The sequence below is a fragment of the Cupressus sempervirens genome, chromosome 8 (assembly GCF_028749045.1).
Source record: "Cupressus sempervirens isolate cs-2001-9-10 chromosome 8, ASM2874904v1, whole genome shotgun sequence".
NCBI lineage: Eukaryota > Viridiplantae > Streptophyta > Pinopsida > Cupressales > Cupressaceae > Cupressus > Cupressus sempervirens.
In genome coordinates this window covers 649986315-650006196 of record NC_143125.1, presented here as the reverse complement: position 1 = coordinate 650006196, position 19882 = coordinate 649986315, and positions in this window count along the sequence as shown.

Here is a 19882-nt window from a genome sequence, read left to right as displayed (position 1 = left end):
CTTAATTAAACTAATTTTAATTAAATTAATCAATATTCATTAGATCTAGTTACTTATTTTAATCCCACTAATAATTGTTAATTTATTAATATTTACGCAAAATTATTAATAAATTAAAATTTACAACTATATCTATGCAATTAATATTTATTTATTAAATATTTAAAAAGTTTAATCTATTATAAAAATTGAATATATTATAATTTTATTATTTAAAATTTTTAAATAAATAAAATTCGTTTTAATAATTTTTAAAAAAAATTATAAAAAAAAAAAAAATCGAATACAAAGTTTTCCCCACGTTTATAGCCCGTCGGCTTTGGCCGCAGGCCTGCGGTCGCAGGGCCTGCGACGGCAGGTACTCTGTACCTGCCGTCGTAGTACCTGTGACGCAGGTACTGTCGGCCTGCCGACAGTGGGGGGCGGGTACGGGGTGATTCCCTCCCCCCCCACTATATTATATTAATATATATATATTTTTTAAATATTTTTTTTATATTTTATTTTAATAACAGTAAAATAAGTTTTATTTTAACAAAATTAATTTTGTTTAATCTTTTTTTTTTTATAAAAACCATTTCTTCCAAAGGATAAATATGTAAAATATAAATATATATATATATTTATATATATATATATATTTTATTTATTTATTTATTTATCTAGAACTTTTCAATTTCATTAAAACAAAACCCTTATCAAATTAGATCTTAATTTCTAAATCAAGAAAACAATGGTTCTAATTAATTCATCCAGTCTCCATGGATACAGAAATTATTGACGAATAATTAATAAATTCACAATATTGAAAGCTTAAAACTTTCATCACAGAGAATTCAGATCTACAAACCCCAGACACGAAGAAGGAAGGAAGGGATAATTGCATATCTAATGGATAAAAAAACACAAGACCCTACTTGATCCTGATGCTATTATGCAATCTCCAGGAACTGTATGCGAATTCGCTCCTCTCAATAACCTTCCCCTTCAAGACTTTCTTCGTATCAGCCTTCTGAAATTTGCTTTCAAAAATTGTCTTCCCCCAAAAATTCTCGTCCAAATTCGTATATCCCAAAAATGAACTCCCAAAGTTGTGATAAGAAAATTCTCCTCAATTCGGGGCACTAATTGTGCGTTTACCCCAGAAGACTCTTTGCACAACTCAGTTAACTCAAATTAACTTTTATTATCTTTTCTAATTCTTTTGCATTCAACTTTCATGCACCTTAAGTTGAATGATTAAATAACTTTATTTAAAAATTCACTTGACTTCAATTCTTAATTATTTTATTACTTTAAATCTTATGTGCACTTTTAAGAAATTAAAATAACATTATTAATTTTTATAATTTAATCTTTTAATTTAATTCTTATATTTAACTCATGTTTAGATCATGCGATCTAGAATTCTTAATAAATTAATATCTTTCAACTTTTTAATTTATTTTAGAACTTAATTGATAACGTATTTAATTAATTTAAATAACAATAATATTTAGCATTTATTTAAAAATGAACTCCAAATATATTATTATGAAATTAAATAAATATTACCCTGTTCTAAATATATCTTGAACTTTAATTTCCAACTTTAATTCTTTTATTTAATTAATTAATTAATTAATTAAATATAAAGATATCATAATAATTCCTTATTAAATTAAATCATTAATTAGTCTTTTTAATTAGACTTAATTAATAGAAAAATACACCAAGGACTCATAAAGCAACATACGAAAAACCCATCAAAGAAAAATACATACCAAATCAAACAAAAGGGTTAAAATCACCAAATTACATCATTTGATGCATTCGGAGGGTACTTAACTCAGATACTTGTCCTAATTATCAATTAGGACAATTGGCTAAAGGGTTTAGGATTTGGACTTAAGAGTTTATCTCCCCTCTCTTACCATTGAGACAGTGCGATAGGGTATGCTCATCCTGACAATTCAGGGAAGTCGATACCCGGTACCTGCAACCTGCATAAAATCCACGCATGTACAAACACAATATTCTAAGCTAAACAGGCAATGGCAGGAAGTGGTGCATCGTGTAGATCCCGACTAGCAGGTGACTACGACTCCCTTCCTTAACCATATCAGAAACACCATACATAAATAAAACAGCACGCACACCATACACATGCAGTATGGGGTAAGTATCCATAAGAAACACATGGAATAATGAACCATCTAACTAATCATCATCGATAACTAAAACCATTGAATAATCATCATACATGCACGAAATATAGAGTATCAAGTAATCTCATCATATAATAAACTGAGTGTAAACATCCTCTGATAATCTCTAAAATAATAATACTGCTCATCAAACATAAATTGGCCTAAAAGAGTTTGGCAATCATATCATAAATGTAGCTCGAAAAGTGTAAACTAGGGGCAGGCACTACAAATAGATTGTAAAAACCTTGAAGAAACATCTAAAGCAACAAAATCAATCTTTAGACCTGAAACAACCAAAATATCGACCAGAATTCAAAAAAGCAAAAAACTAAATGGAATGTGCCTGGAGTAGAATTTGGAAAATAGAATGTCTCAAGATATGTCTCCCAAAGTGCAAAATAGAAACTTTAGTTTTGAATACATAAATAGGAAACCAAATAGTATCAAAAGTCTAAATAACCTACTTCATCACGATGGTCTTGAAAATAGCTTTTCAACAATATAAGATTCGTCAAAAAATAGCTCCACATGACAAAGATATGGCCAAACAACCATCAATAGCTCTCTATGAAAAAACAAATCAAAGAGATGATAATTTGAACGCTGTCAAATTTTGGCTTAAAAATGTTGATGTCAGCACCTATGCCCAAGTACTAATGATGTCAAAAAAATTGCAGGTCTGTTAGTACCTATTGATGTCATCTCACTTTGATGATGCAACATCACATGATCTAAAAACAATAAAACACCTTTTAAAAAAACAAGAAAGCACTTTAAAATTTTTTTTTTTAAAGCAACACTCCTTTCTTTTTATTTAAAAAAAAAAAATCATTATCTCAGGAAGTGTGCCTAGATTTGGGAGCAATTTTTTCCCCTTACCAGTTAATTGTGTCCAAATTGGATAAATTTTATATATAAACAGGGGTTTTGGGTGCTATGAATCCAATGGTGAGATCTGTTTGGGCTGAAAATGCACCAAAAAAAGGACCCCCTCAAATTCAATACAAAACACCTTAGCTAACTGAAACCCTCTAAAATAAAAAACATAGATATGAAAACCAAACCAAATCTCTCATAAACAAAATAGGGGCATGAAGATCTGGAGCTCTTATATCATGTTAAATTTGATGAAAGATCAACTCCACAACTCCCAAGAATCAACTACATGCAAACATCTGTCACAAATAGAGAGAAGAAAAAGCTATGAAGGCTAGAATTCCTAGATCCACAAATGAGGCATTTTTGATGAGTAAAAATAATAATTTCTATAATAAAAAATGAATGAATAATTTACAAAGAGATCAATCCTTATAAAAAAAGATCAAAACCCTAACAGGTAACTAACCTAGGTTGCATGATAATAATTAATAAAAGAATTAATTATTATATGCCCATAGTTTAGCTTAAGTAAACTAGATATAATAAGTGACTTAATAATTAAATTTAATTAATACGAAAATACTTTATTACTCTAGCAACATGTCCTTTTAACTTAGTCTGTGCCAACCTCACTCTGAGTGGATCACCAATATCCTCTAACTCAAAGTAGTATTCCCATTCACCAATCCAATTAATTAGGTCTTCAAAATTCAAAGTACCTAAGAAGTTAAAAACATCCATCTTATGCTTTAGTTTTAACCAAGCGCCAGATCTATCCAAGTGGCAAGTTCTATCTTCCATAGATCTCTCCATTCGATCGGTCCTATTTTCTCCACTAGATCCAACAACCTCAAAGTCTTCAACAACTTCCTCATAACCATCTTCCATACCTATGTTCCTTGGTATACTAGTTATAGCTCTCATGATCTCAACAACCATATCATTGTTCATAAGCTCTATCTCAAATTTGAAATATGATCTAACCTTCTCTGAAATCTTAGTCTTGATAGCATGATAGAGATCTGCAATTTCCCTAGAGTCCAATCTTTGTAGAGACATCTTACAAGATCCTCAAAAGCCTTTGCATCAAATCCAACCAACCACCTTGTGAAAATCTCCAAGTCGCTTGCAAGTCAGAGTGCAACTTGCCACCTCACACAACAACTAGGAAAGAGTTTTACAGGCTTAGGAACACAGATTTTCAAACCAAATCACATGAAATATTTGCAACCACCCTCCAAAAATCTTCAACTAGATCAAACCTTCTCTCTGATACCCCTTGACACATTGCAATTCTGAGTGTACCTCCAAAGGAAACGACCAAGCTCCCAACAAACAACCACACAATGAAAACACAACACAAGATATAAAATTTGATAGAAAATCCAACTCTATTCATCCAATAATTGATTACATGCAATGTGTTAAGCTATAAGGCCTTCCTGGTTATGACCAAATACAAAAGAAATTACAATAGCATTTCTCCAGTATCCCACAAGATCCAAATAATTCCTAGTTAGATGAGATTTTTAATAACACAAAAATATGGTAGAAAGCCCAAGCAAGATCTAAACTTCTGTTTGCAAGCCACCAAGCAATCTTATTGTTTCCTAAAACCACACTCACCTACTAACTCTACACATATTTTTGCAACTCTAGATTCCTTGTTGAATCCCTGCTTCTCAAATGCATTCCTACAACTCTATCCAAACCGTCCTTATATACTTTCATGACCACAAGTTAGCCTGTTGCAAATATGATGTAGGAGCATCCTGGGTGTGAGAGCAATTTTGCATCAACCAAAAATATTTCATTTGAAAATGATTATCTTAATGTAGTTTTGTTGTTTGTGGAGGTTTGCTACTTAGTATATCAATCATATGAGCTTGAAACATCCCAATTATAATCACCTAAAAAATGATTATCTAGACTATTAACCCCCTTCTCAATATTTTGGCTAATTTAATTAATCATTTACCTAGACCAAATTGCTAATTATCAATTAATTTGATTATAACCTATAGTTTGACTATGCTATCCTAAGTTCATTATTTTATTAAAAGAACATGTCCCCTTTTAATTAAATAAAAGACCCCATTCTTCTAACCCACTTAAAGTGCACACATAAAGTCCTTTTTCTATTTTTCAAATTAAAAGAAAAGACTTTGTGATTTTTGTCTTATATGGGAAGTCAACTTCTATTTTATTGGTTGGCTTTCTTGTGCACATGGATCATTCCTATTTTCAAACTCTACCATTGATCATCCATCATCTTGACTTTAATCGCTATCATCTGTATGACTTTAAAATAGAGAGAGATTTCCCTCTTAATGGATCGATCTTTTGAATATTGTTATGCTGTAGATTTTCTACCAATTTTCTTTGGAGCTTAGTGGATAACTTCTCATTCCTTGTTCATTTATCATCACCATTGTATACTAGCTTAGAAGCATCTTGCATGGTAGCTTAGTTCTTTTGTTGCAATAGTCTACCTCACATAGCATAATTAGTTTGGATATTCTAATAATCACATCTTGTTAACATAGTTGCACTTTGCATTCCATTTTAGCTTACGTCACATTTGATTGCATTATTGAGGCATCTTTTGTGGAAATTTGCACTCTTGCATCTTGTCTCTAATAGAACCTCCCATTGCATGGTTTACTAGCAAGAAGAGAATTCCTAAGGCTCAACTAAGAGCCCTCATACATGAATCATACTCTCTTGCACTCCATGCATAGGGAGATCTAAGCTGGCATCCAAGCATTCCAAACTCATGGTAAACCCTTCTAGTGTACACTAATTTCAATTGTGAAGGTTCATCTCAATCACATTAGCTTGCCAGTTGAGGCTTAGTGCCATATCATAAGTATCAGTGAAGTTATTATGGATTTTTTGTATAAATTTATAGTATAAAGACTTTAGGCTCAATTTTGAAGGCCTAATTGTGCCCAGATGAGGCCCCAAAAATCAATGGATGGGTGCTTGCATAGATCTAAGCTTGTAGATCAAAAGTTGAAGATTTTGAAAAGGGGTTATAATAGAATATAGGAGCAACAATAAAAAGTTATGACCCTATGAAGTTGGGCTAACCAGAACTTCCAAAATAAATGTCAAAGGTGTATTTTTTTGATACTATATGTATTGTTAGGGTTTGTCAATCCTAGGTATTGAGTTTGAGTGTCTAGAACCTTCTCGGGTGGCATAAAATTGACTATTTAAAAAATATCGTAGATTGACTAGGACAACTTTGGGCGATAGTTCAAATCTTTTTCTTGCAGATTATTGTAATGAAGGCACCCATGTGGGTTAGCAATATTGTAATTTTGAATTCTATAATTTCACATTTGTGACAATAATAAGAAGCCCATATTTTGTTCTCATAAATTGTTGTTATTTATTTTTCTTTTTGTGTGGTTAAGGTATTAAGGAGAGAACTCTTCATCAAGTGGTATCAGAGTAGGAGTTCCTGAGTGTGTAAACAGATCACCGATTGTGAGGCAGTTGCACCAAGACCATAGTTTGGGCTCTGTATGTAGACAAATCACTAATTGTGAGGTAGTCTGCACTAGCATTTCAATAGAAGTGTGGAGATGCCTCCATGAAGAAAGCATGGTGGAGAGTCGTAGGTGTTACACTTGAGGGTTTTAGAGTCTTCCAGAAGAAAATGCAAGAATTATAAGAACAAATGCATAGAGGAATAAATCTTGTCATAGGAAATGATGCAATGAGGATGAAAGAGAGGAAGGAAATGTTGATCAAGTGGTAACCCTGAGGAGGATAAGCCTTTTAAGGCCATTTCCAAGATTGGAAAAGGCATAAGTTTGATGTTCCAAAATTTTTAGGAAATTTTAACCTAGAGGAATTGATTGATTGGATCAATGAATTGGAAGAGTACTTTGAATATGAAGATATTGAAAATCCCAATAGGGTTAAGTTTTCAAAGGCCAAACTAAAGGGTCATGCAAAGATTTGGTGGTAGGAGATCCAATAGAAGTGAAATAGAAGAGGAAATGAAAAAATCACTAGATAGGATCAAATGATAGCTAAAATGAAGCGACATTTCATTTCCATGGATTATGAGCTTGATCTACTAAAGAAATTGCAAGGGTTGAAGTAGGCTAGAAGATCTTTCTAGGATTATATCGAGGAGTTCTACTAAGTTCTCATCAAAACTGGCCATGCAAAAGTTGATAAGGAGAAAGTCTCTTGTTATCTTAATGGGTTAAGGCTAAGTATTCAAGATGAGATGAGTTTGGTTTGAATTACCAATATTGAAGAGGCATATGAGTTTGCCCTAAGATTTGAGCAGAAGCTAAGTAAAAAGATTGATAACAAGCATAGTGGAAGAGGTCACAGTGGAAGATTTGGTGGATAGTCTTATGGAGGTAAAAATGATGATCAAAAGAACAAGGATGAGGTGATCAGTAGTAGTTAGAACCAAAGGGGAAACAATTCCAATAGTTTCTATGATCAGAACAATAAAGATTAGAGAGGAAGAGGAAGAGGGGAAGGATCTAGAAGGGGAGGTTTCTGTGGAAAATGTTTTCATTGCAAAGAAGAAGGGCACAGAGCATTTGAATTTTCCTAGCCCCAAGGAAGGACTAATAGAAGAACTCAAGGTCAGGCTAGAGTTGTGCATGTTGATGAAGATGCCAAATCATCCCATTCTTAAGATGCTGAAAGAGGAGAAGTCCTAGTTAATAGGAGGGTCTTGTTAAGTGGAGAAGTTGGACTTGATCAATAGAGGAATTTGCTTCACACAAGGTGCAAATGTGAAGATAATTGTTGTAATGTGATCATTGATGGTGGAAGCATTGACAATATAGTGTCAAAAAATATGGTCAATAAATTAAATCTCAAGAGGTAGAAACATCCGTCTCCATACTGTATTGCTTGGGTGTAGGATGACAAGGTTATGGTCAATGAGCAGTGCCTAGTGAAGTTCAAAATTGGATGATACCAAGATGTGGTGCTTTGTGATATCATACCTATGGACATATGTCATATGCTATTGGGTAGGACATGGCAGTTTGACATGCATGCTATAGATGACGAGCAAGAAAATACCTACATTTCAACAAAGGATGGAGTGAAACATAAGCTGAAGCCATTGAAGGAGAAAGAAGAAAAAATATGTAATGCTGCTAGAATACGTTTCATTGATGGAAAGGAGTTTCTCAAAGGTATGAAGCATGAGTATGTTTTTTGTTGTAATCCCAAAAGTTGGTAAAGAAGAAGTAGAGGAGGTACCTGTAAAAGTTACAAATTTGTTGGGAGAGTTTCCTAATATTGTGCTAGATAATGTACCTAATGGATTACTGCTTATGAGGAAGACCAGTCACCAGATGGACTTGATCCTGGGAGCTAGTTTTTCAAACAAGGCAATAAATAGAATGACACCAACATAAAGTGATGAGTTGAACATATAAGTGCATGAGTTATTGTAGAAGGGGTTTCTTTGGGAGAGTTTGAGTCCATGTGTTGTACCAAACATATTAGCACCAAATTAGAATGGAGAAAAGAGGATGTGCATAGATTTACAAGCTATCAACAAGATCACAATAAAGTACATATTTCCATTTTTGTGGATGGATGATATTATAGACTATTTGAGTGGAGTTGTGTATTTCACAAAGATACATCTAAAGAGTGGATGCCATCAGATTCACATCAGAGAAGGTGATGAGTGGAAGACTGCTTTCAAGACAAGAGAAGGACTATACAAGTGGTTAGTCATGCCTTTTTGGCTAACCAATGTATCGAGTACTTTCATGCAACTCATTAATGAGGCACTAAAGGAATTTCTGGGTAAGTTTGTCATTATTTACCTAGATGATATTTTTATCTTTAGTAAGATGTTGGAGGAGCATTTAATGCATATTCAGAAGGTGTTTGATAAGGTGAGGGAAGAAAATTTGTTAATAAACCTAAAGAAGTGTAGTTTTGTGAAGGAGTTGGTGTACTTGTGATTTGTAGTTCTAGTAGAAGGTCCAAAAATGGACCCTGAGAAAGTGAAGGCTAACCTTGAATGAGCTACTTTAAGAAGTGTGACTAAGGTAAGATCTTTCCATGGATTGGCTAGTTTTTACAAAAAGTACATAAAAGGTTTTAGAAGTGTTTGTGGACACTTGACTAAAACAATGAGAGGGGAAAGGAAAGAATTTAAGTGGATCGTAGGGGCAGATAATTTTTTTAATATGTTGCAACAAAAAGTTACAGAGCAACCTATTTTAGCACTTCCAATTTTAACAAGGTTTTTTATGTAGATTGTGATGCTAGTGGTATTGCTATAGGAGCTATTTTGAGCCAAGAAGGTAGACCCGTTGCTTATTTCAGCGAGAAGGAGAATGATGCCAAAAGAAAATATTTTGTTTATGTTTATGAATTTTATGCTATTGTTCAAACATTGAAGAAGTGCCGACACTATCTTATTTCTCAGGAGTTTGTTTTTTATACTAATCATCAAGCTCTACAATATTTGAATAGTCAAGGAAAATTAAACCAAATGCATTTGAAGTGGGTTGAGTTTTTGCAGAGTTATACATTTGTTTTGAAACATAGGAGTGGAAAGTCTAATAGAGTTGTAGATGCTTTTAGTAGAAGAAAAAATTTGCTGATGGAAATGCAAATTGAGGTGGTTGGGTTTCAGGAACTTAGTAATTTGTATCCAAAGGATCTTGATTTTGGTAAAGTGTGGAAGGTTTGTAGAGAACCTGTTACACTTGACAAGATGAAGAGGTTGGATTTCATAATCTAAGATGGTACGTTATTCAAAAGAAGCCAGTTGTGCATTCCAAGAAGTTCAATGAGAGAGAATCTCATCAAGGAGAAGCATAATGGAGGATTGACGTGACACTTTGGTAGAGATAAAACCATTGCTTTGGTTGCTGAGAACTATTATTGGCCATAGTTGCGACAAGATGTCAAGAAGCTTGTACAAAGTTATAGAGTATGTTAGATGGCGAAAAAAGTGAAGCAAAATATGGAGTTGTACTAGCCATTACCTATACTAGAGAAGTCATGGAAGGATGTAATCATGGATTTCGTTCTTGGATTACCAAGGACTCAACGTGAGCATGATTTTATTTTTGTGGTGGTTGACAAGTTTTCAAAGATGACACATTTCATTCCTTGCATGAAGACTAGTGATGTTCATGTAGCAGAGTTATTTTTTAGAGAAGTGGTGAGACTACATTGTTTGCTAAAGAGTATAGTTTTAGATTGAGATACCAAGTTTGTTGGGTATTTCTGGCATTTCTGGCATACATTGTGGAAGAAATTGAAGACAAATTTGAAGTTCAATTCATCACATCATCCATAGACTGATGGACAAACAAAAGTTGTGAATCATAGTTTGAGAAACTTGTTGAGAAGTTTGGTAGGAGATAAACCAAAAGGACGGGTTTTGATTTTACCAAAGAAAGAATTTGAATATAATAATTCTCCCAACAAAAGTACTAGTAAATCACCATTCTAGATTGCATATGGAATTATTCCCATAAATGCTTCTGAATTGAGATAGTTGGATAAAGGGGAAATAAGTAGTTCTAAAGCAGAATATTTTGCTAAACATTTGAAGAACATCCATGAGGAGGTGATGAAGCACATTATAAAGATAAATACATAGTACAAGGCTAAGGCATATGTGAAAAATAGGTATAAGGAATTTCATATTGGAGATGAAGTCATGATTCATTTGAGAAAGGAGTGTTTTCTAGTGGGTACATATAATAAATTGAAAATGAAGAAGTTTGGCCTGTGCAAGATAGTGAAAAGGCATGATTCTAGAAATGTCTATGAAGTGGCATTACCTACTAAACTAAATATTACACCAATATTAAACATTTCAGATTGGACAAAGTATCATGAAGGAGGTGATGGAGATGAAATTGTAGAAGCATAGTGGAGTATTCCAGTAGCTAGTTCAGCTAAAAAGGAGATTGAAGAGATACTGTTGGAATTCTTTAGAATAACTGAGAGGGGGGTGAATCAGTTATCCAAAGTCCAGATATATAAAAACTTTTCACATCTTAGTGAACCCATAAATTTTTTATCATTATGCATGCATCCATAAGATTATGCAATCACTTAAAACTTGTAGATTGCTGTCAAATCAATTTGTAGAAATGTAAACATGAAACATAATAGATTAAATAACACACTTGACACAATGATTTATGTGGAAATCCAATTTGGGAGAAACCACCAATAACATGCTACTCTTTTTCACTCTTATGAACTGATACCCTATGAAAGGCCAACCCTATTAAAGGTTACAATACACATTGTTAAATGTGACCCTGTTAAAGGATTTCAATCATCCTGTTAGGAGTGAGCCTTGTTAGAGGACTTTAGACCATTCACTTGAAATGTCACCTAGTTAAAAGATTTTACAAATGACTGTTAGGTTAACCTTAATCTAAAGGATTTACCCTAGATTGATACAATTATTAGAGAGTAATAATAAGACTTGATCTGATAACAACTTACAACTCCATTTGCAGATTATAGATCATTATTTTAGTCCTCCATTCTGCTTGGCTTTCACACATTTTAGTTTTGATAGCTTGTTCACCCTTCAAGCATTCATACCCTTAAGCCTTCTTTCTTTACATGCCAATGCCGACTTCTTCACTTAGGTCACTTGATGAAGTTATATCACTTGACTCCTTATCTTCCTTAGGCTCTCCCACATGACAACCCTTGTTTCTAACCAGCCATTTCTATAAATAGGAAATTAAGATATTTTTTTGTTCATTCTCCATATTCCAATTTAGGGTCAGGACAAATTAAGTAGGATTCAATATTCTACCCTTAATTCCATATCACTTCTAGAAACTTTTCCTTCAATCCTCTTTGAATTTGCCTCAAAATAGTTTATCATGAATTCTATGCCACCAGCTCATCAATCTTATCTTCCACCTAATTCACATAATCTAAGAAAAACAACTTGTCAAATCAAATCCATTGAATTCATGATCTTTATAATAATACTGACACTCGACATTAACTTGCTTCTAATGCTTAGCACATACTGTGTTGCTCGAGATCTACTATTTTTCTTGGATCACACTAAAATGAACTTTTACTCAGCTCCAAATGATTTTCTACTCAGCTTGTATTGACTTTGCTCGACACCTACTATCCATTCGGTCAAACATGGAAGACAAACTTTGTTTAACTTCTTCTTCTAAACTTCCTTAGTGTAGCCAACCTTTGCAACCTTAAGTAGATTATCAATGCATTGTGATATCATTGTCTTAGCTAATTTTTGTACTCATTTGTATATCATAACTCAACCTTTCCTTTAGGTGCTTTTGTTACATCTTTTTGATCAAATCCTCTTCAACAATCAAACAAGTGATAGTACTTAAATCATATAAGGAATTGTCTTACCATCAAATAGTAGGTTTGACATCAATATCAATTTGTTTTTAACAATCTCCTTCTTCAACAATTTCTCTCCAAACCGATCAACCAAACTAACTAGGTTAAAAGAGTAAGACCAATAAAATACCAAAAATAAAATAATCCAGTGTATTGAAATTTCTCCCTCTATCATCAACTTTCATCTTTTCAATAGGTTACAAAACTTTATTATTTCATCTTTATGACTCCCTCTGAATTACTTCTTATATCTCCCTCTACATTATCCCCCTCTTACTAAGTAGATGTTATTAGTAGATACACTTTCTTCTTATCAGCATTTCTCCCTCATAATATGTGTTAGGATTTCTCCCTCTTTGTTCAATCTTTAATCTATTGTATTTCTCCTAATCAATCCTCGATTTCTTGTAATTCTCTTTATCAGTATATATCTCACTCTTTGACAAAAATGACAAAGACACAATCATCTTAATATGTAGATATGAACGTGACTGATATGTAGTTTTAGTTCTTTGATTACTTTAGGCAACTCCTAAAGTAAGATCCTCTGCACCAATTTGTAACATATAACAGTCATCTTGTTTGATGTAGGGCACTCCTTTTGTTACTTAGACAACCTTTGATAGGGGTATCACCCCTAGTTTACCTCTTAGATACTCATGAGAATCCTTAGGTAGTGCTTTTGTGAAGATATCAACAATTTTCTCTTTTGTGTTAACATATTCCATCTTAACTTCTTTGTTTTGAACTAATTCTCTCAAGTAATGATACTTGATTGCAATATGCTTAGTTTTTGTGTGCATCACTAGATTCTTTGATATGTTTATAACACTTGTATTGTCATAATAAAGTATCACTAGTTCTGTAATCTTTTCCTTCATGCCTTTGAGTAGCTATTTGATCCATACAATGTTTGTACAATTTACAACAACAACAACATATTCAACTTCAACAATAGATTGTGAAGTGCAGTTTTGTTTCTTGCTAGTCCATGTAACCAATATCTTGCCTAAGAATAATGCTCCTTAACTATTGTTTTTTGTGTCATCAATGTTTCTAGCCCAATCAACATTAGTATAGGCTCTTAATTCAAATTTCTCATTTTTCTTATAGCATAGACCATATTCCTCTATTCCTTTCAAATATCTCATTATTCTCTTTACAACCATCAAATGATTCTCCTTGGGATTAGCAGAGAATCTTGCAACTATCCCTACAGATAATGCAATGTTAGGTCTGTTGTGTACTACATATTGCAATTTTCCAATCATAGACCTATAAAATGTTTGATTCACCTTAGTTAAATTATCATTCTTTAAAAATTTTAGTCTTGTCACCATAGGTGTACTTACTGGTTTGGAATCCTTTAATCCAAAAGATTTCAGTATCTCCTTGACATACTTTGACTGAGTGATATATATCATATTTCATCTGATATACTTGCAAACCCATAAAGAATTTGATCTCCCCAAACATAAACATTTCAAATTCTTGCTTCATTTCATTTGCAAAAGCCTTACATAAAGTATCTTGACCTCCAAATATGATATCATCAACAAAAATTTTAGATAACAAAAATCTTTTCCTTTCTTTGTCTTCATGTATAGATTGTTGTTATCATCAGTCCTTTCAAATCCAATCTTCACAAGATACTTATGAAGTCTCTCATACCATGCTCTTGGTGCTTGTTTCAAACCATAAAGAGCTTTGTGTAATTTGCATACCATATTCCTATTGTTGACATCAACAAATCCTTCTGGCTGCTCTATGTAAACTTCTTCCTCTAATATGCCATTCAGAAATGTAGATTTAACATCTATTTGATAAATTTGAAACTTTTGTATACAGAATAAGCAAGCAAAGTTCTTACTCCTTCCAATCTAGCAATAGGAGAAAAACTTTCTCCGTAGTCAATTCCTTCTTCTTGTGCATAACCTTTGCTGACTAATCTTTCCTTGTTCCTTTTGACTTCACCATTTTCATTTAGCTTATTTTTGAATATCCACTTGGTCCTAATCACATTTTTTTCTTTTGGTCTAGGAACTAGAGTCCATTTTTTTTTCTCAATTTTTTCAATCTCTTCTTCCATGGCTTTACTCTAGTCTACATCTTCCAAGGAATCTTTCATGCTTAGAAAATATGTATCATTCCTTAATTTGTTCTTTGTCATTGTTCTAGCAGTTTTATCTCCAATAATTTATGTAGTAGGATGATGTCTCCTGACATATTTGGACAATATTGGTTCAAATCTAGTTTCTTCATTTGGTCTTTCAACTTCAGAGTCATTATGTACATCTTTGTTAGGTAGCTTAGCATCTCTTTCATGTACACTAATCTTAGAATCAAAATGTACCTCAACTTCATTCTATAACTTGACATCTGAATGTGGTTCGGTTCCTAAATGCAATTTTGCATTCATAGTATGTGACTCGACAATCACTGAAACTTGTTGTTGGTTTGCAACGACTTCTTCAATAGGTATACTTTTATTTGTATTCTTCTAGTTCTTTCATAGGTTTAGCCTTACATACTTTTGTATATTCATCAAAGTTTACATTTGCACTTTCCACAACTTTGTTAGTGTTAGTATTCAAACACTTGTAAGCTTTACTTCTTGTGGAATAACCTAAGAATATACCTTCTTCACTTTTTGAATCTAGTTTACCATTCTTGAAGTCTTTATGAATATAAAATTTGCTTCCAAATACCTTAAAATATTTTACGTTGGGTGAGTATCCATACCATAGTTCAAATGGTGTTGAATGAGTACCTTTCTTAACTTGTACACCGTTCAAGGTATAGACATCTATACTTACAACTTATCTCCAATATTTCAAAGCAACATTTTTTTTCATCATGAGCGTTCTAGCACAATCCATTATAGACCTATTCCCTATTTCAACAATTCCATTTTGTGGAGGGGTTCTACGAGCATATGCCTGTCTTTTGATACCTCTATCATTATAAAACATCTCAAACTCATTTGATGTAAATTCTCCTCCATTGTCAAATCTCAAACATTTGAGACTTTTACCTATTTCCTTCTCAAATCTTGCTAAGTACCACTTAGACATTTGGAAAGTATTATATTTCTGTTTCAAAGACATAACTGTTATCATTCTAGAATAATCATCAACAAATAGCATAATGTACTTATCTCCTTTGTAGCTTTGCACTTCAATTGATCCACATAAGTCAATATCAAAACCTCTAGTATTTCTTTAGAGGTATGAGTTTCACTCTTGAAACTTGACTTTGTCATTTTGCCTAATTGACATTGTTTGCATATTATATTATTGAACTTTTTCAACTTAGGAAAATCTCTAAATTTTTTGATGTTATTGATACTAACCAAGTTATCAAAATTAACATGACATAACCTTTGTGCCAAAGCCACACATCATCAAATTTTACAACTAGACAAGTAGCATCCTCCATGTAAAGGTAGAATAGATTACTCCTAGTTTGTTCACCCTTTCCAATAAGTTTTCCATTAGTATCATATATTTTAGTAATCTCATTTTTAAACTCAACCTTACATCCTAAATTATTCAATTTTGACACACTCAACATATTATAGTTAAGCCCTTCAACATAGTATGGATTGTCACATAAAATCTTATCTATGAGTTTGATAGAACATTTTCCTTTTATCAAGCATGGTGCATCATTACCAAATCTTACACTATTTCCATCATAACAATTCAAGGTAATGAACTTACTTTTGTCTCCAATCATGTGATGTGAACACCCATTGTCAATGATCCACGTGTCATTCTTGTTCTTACAAGTCACAAGTGTAGTTGCCTCATCTTTATCAGATTCCTCTTTCATTGCAACTTACACCACTTCATCCTCATGTTCATCAGATTCATCTCTTATTTCCTCTTCAAAAATGTAGCAAGACTTCTTGCATTTGTCTTTGTAATCCTTGTTGCCTTCATCTCTTCTACTTTTATACTTGTCACCACCTCTGTAGTTCTTCTTCTCTAGACATCTAGCAACAATATGACCAACCTCATTGCAATTGAAACAAATGATAGGTAATTTACCTTTGAAGTTGCCTTTACCTCTATGTAATCTTCTTTCTAGTAGTGCTTCAAGTTGTTCTACATCCTCCTCACCTGTATCACTGCCACTTGACACATACTTTATCTTCTTCTTCTTCTTCTCATCAAGTTCCTTCAATGACAACTTAGCTTTGAAAGAAAATTCAATATTCTTAGGTTTGTACTTATCAAAGTTAGATAGCTCAAAAGCAATGAGCCTACCTACTAGACCTTCAAGAGATAGATTATTCTCTGGGATACATCTCAGTTCTTGTATTTCAGAAACTCTAACATATATAGGTAGTACTATTCTTAAAACTTTGTTTAGTACAATATCAACATCTATTTTACTATTAGCTCCTCTTATTGCATTAACAACATCTTTTATCCTTGAGCAATATTGATCAATATTTTCACCTTCTTTCATTCTCATATCATGAAACTTACCTCTAAAACTTTCAGCTTTGGCTCTTAGAACATTGGTGTCTCCTCCATAGATAGTGGTTAATGCATCCCACATTTTTTTTGCACTATCAAGATTTTTGATACATCAAATTCAGCATAGCTTAGGGTAGAGGCAATCTCTAGCATTGCCTAGTCATGTTATTTCTTCTTTTTCATATCCTCGACAGTTAGGGCTCCAACCGGATCAACATGCTTAGTAGTGATGGTAGATTGTGCATGATCTCCAAGTCCTCCAAGGTGTAGCTTCATCAAAAATTTTCATGTAGGAAAGTTATCTCTATTAAGATTGGGTACTTCTCTTTTTGACATCTTGATCTTTGTGCTTCTAGTACCTTCAAACTAGTCCACTTAAGCAGACAACTATGATACCAATTGTTGGAATTCTTTAGAATAATTGAGAGAGGGGTGAATCAGTTATTTAAAGTCCAGATGTATAAATAAAATTGTTTACAACTTAGTGAACCCATAAAACATTTATCATTATGCATGCGTCCATAAGATTATGCAATCACTTAAAACTTGTAGGTTACTGTCAAATCAATTTGTAGCAATGTAAACATGAAACATAACAGATTCAACAACACACACACAAACACTCACTTACTCAATCACTAACTGCTAAGATTCTCTATTACTAACTCCTAAACTCTATTTATGGAACAAATAGGTAGAAAAGAGAATTAACATAGTTCCCCCTACTCTCTCTCTCTCTCTCACACACACACACACACACACACACATAAAGTAATTCACTCACTAAATCCTAATCTCTCTCTTACTAACTTTTAACCTGTCTTATTCTCTAACTCATATCCTTAATATTTCTCTCTAACTTGTAATCCTTAATGTATCTCTATCTCTGACTAACCTTCCTAAACTCTCTCTCTCTCTCTCTCCCCCACCTCCCTCCCTCCCTCCCTCTCATTCTATCTCTATTTATCCTATCCCTCCCTCTCTCATTCTCTCTCTCTCTCTCTCTCTCTCTCTCTCTCTCTCTCTCTCTCTCTCCTCTCTCCCTCTCTCTCTCCCTCTCTCTCTCTCTCTCCTATCCCATTCTCTCATTCTCTCCATCTCTCTCTCTCTCAGTCTTTCTATCCTATCCCCTAATATATATATATATCACATTCTCTCTCTTTATCCTATCCCCTCCTCTCTCTCTCTCTCACATAATTTTCCTCCCTGACCCCTCTCTCTCTCTCTCTCTCTCTCTCTCTCTCTCTCTCTCTCTCTCTCTCTCTCTCCCCTTTATGTAGTAGTAATACATAACCTAATTGGGTTATTAGTCAGTATGGATATTCACTTGGGACTCAATAACCTAATTAGGTTATTGAAAACTATAAATAAAAAAACATGTCAATGGTTATTATGTTGTTTTAGTATGGTCCATGAGATTCTACTATTGTCTTACGTGTATTTCTATATTAGGTATGCTAGTATCATGATTTTATGTGCTTGGGAATGCTAAATTTGATCTATTTTCATGTGCCAACATCTTATTGTATGTTTAATTTTGCATCTTGTGATTGAGCATAAAATAATCATGCAAATTTATTTCATTTTTTATTTGATCATGTATTTTGTTCATGTTATTGTTTATAGGGTGATTTTCTTGGAAATAATGAATTTGTTCATTAAATCTTGTGTCCACATGTTAGTATATGTTTGTATCTTGTGATTGAGCATAAAATAATCATGCAAATTTGTTTAGTTTTTTATTTGATCATGTATTTTTTCATGTTATTTTTTATAGGTAATTTTCTTGGAAATGGTGAATTTGTTCTATTAAATATTGTGTCCACATGTTAGTTTATGTTTTTATATTGTGATTGAGCATCAAATAATCATGCAAATTTGTTTTATTTTTTATTTTATTGTATATTTTATTCATGTTATTGTTTGTAGGGTAATCTGCATCTACAATCATGGGAAAGAACAAGAGAGGAACATTTAAAAAATGCAAGACAACAAAGGCACAAACAAGGGAGTGTATTAGGATATTATGTGAATGCACATCATCAAATGCCTCCAATGTAAGTGATGAAAATATACCTATTGATGATGATGTCACAAATGCACCTAATTTGACAAAAGAAAATGTTCAACATACCCCAATTGAAATGATTGTGACAAATACACTTACATCACCTAATGCCCCTAACGTGACATCTCAAGTTGAAATGATGAATGCACATAATGTAAGTAATGAAAATATAGAGCATGCTTGTACATCAACATCTCCTAAAATAATTCATTGAAAACCAAAGTTTCTAATTGACATTTATGAAAATATTTTGAAGCCAATGCATGATAAAATGTCAAAAAAAAATTGTAGGAGAATTGTTAAAAAGATTTGGAATAACTATTTTGAAAATTTAAATCAAAGTGGAAGATGCCAACTTGTTGTTGAAATGGTTAAAAATCTAAAATTTAGAGAGACAATAAGAACTTTGGGGTTAAGAACATCTAAAAATAGTGGTGAAAGAAGCATTTTTAGAATTGTCTTTGATGCCTACTAATCTATTGGTTCAAAATCACATACTAAAAATGCTAATACAAGTGTATGGGTCCTTCACATCAACCATAATGGAAAATGAAATGACAAAAAAATCTATGGTAAGAAAAACAAGTAAATCATTGAGGATAAGTAGAACAACATTAGTCAAAGCCCTAGTGAGGCAAGCAAAAATTGAGAATTCTAATGGGATTTCTTTTTAGTCATTCCAAGGTAGAATCCCACATAAGGATAAAGTTAGTGTTGATGCACTAAGACCATTAATAGAAAACTTTTGGTTTGACAATACAAGGGCTTAACCAAACTAAAAAGATGTTGTCAAAAGATGAATTGGAAAAACAAACCGTGAGCCACATGAAAAACATTTTTAAGATATGACACAAACAATTTTATGAAAT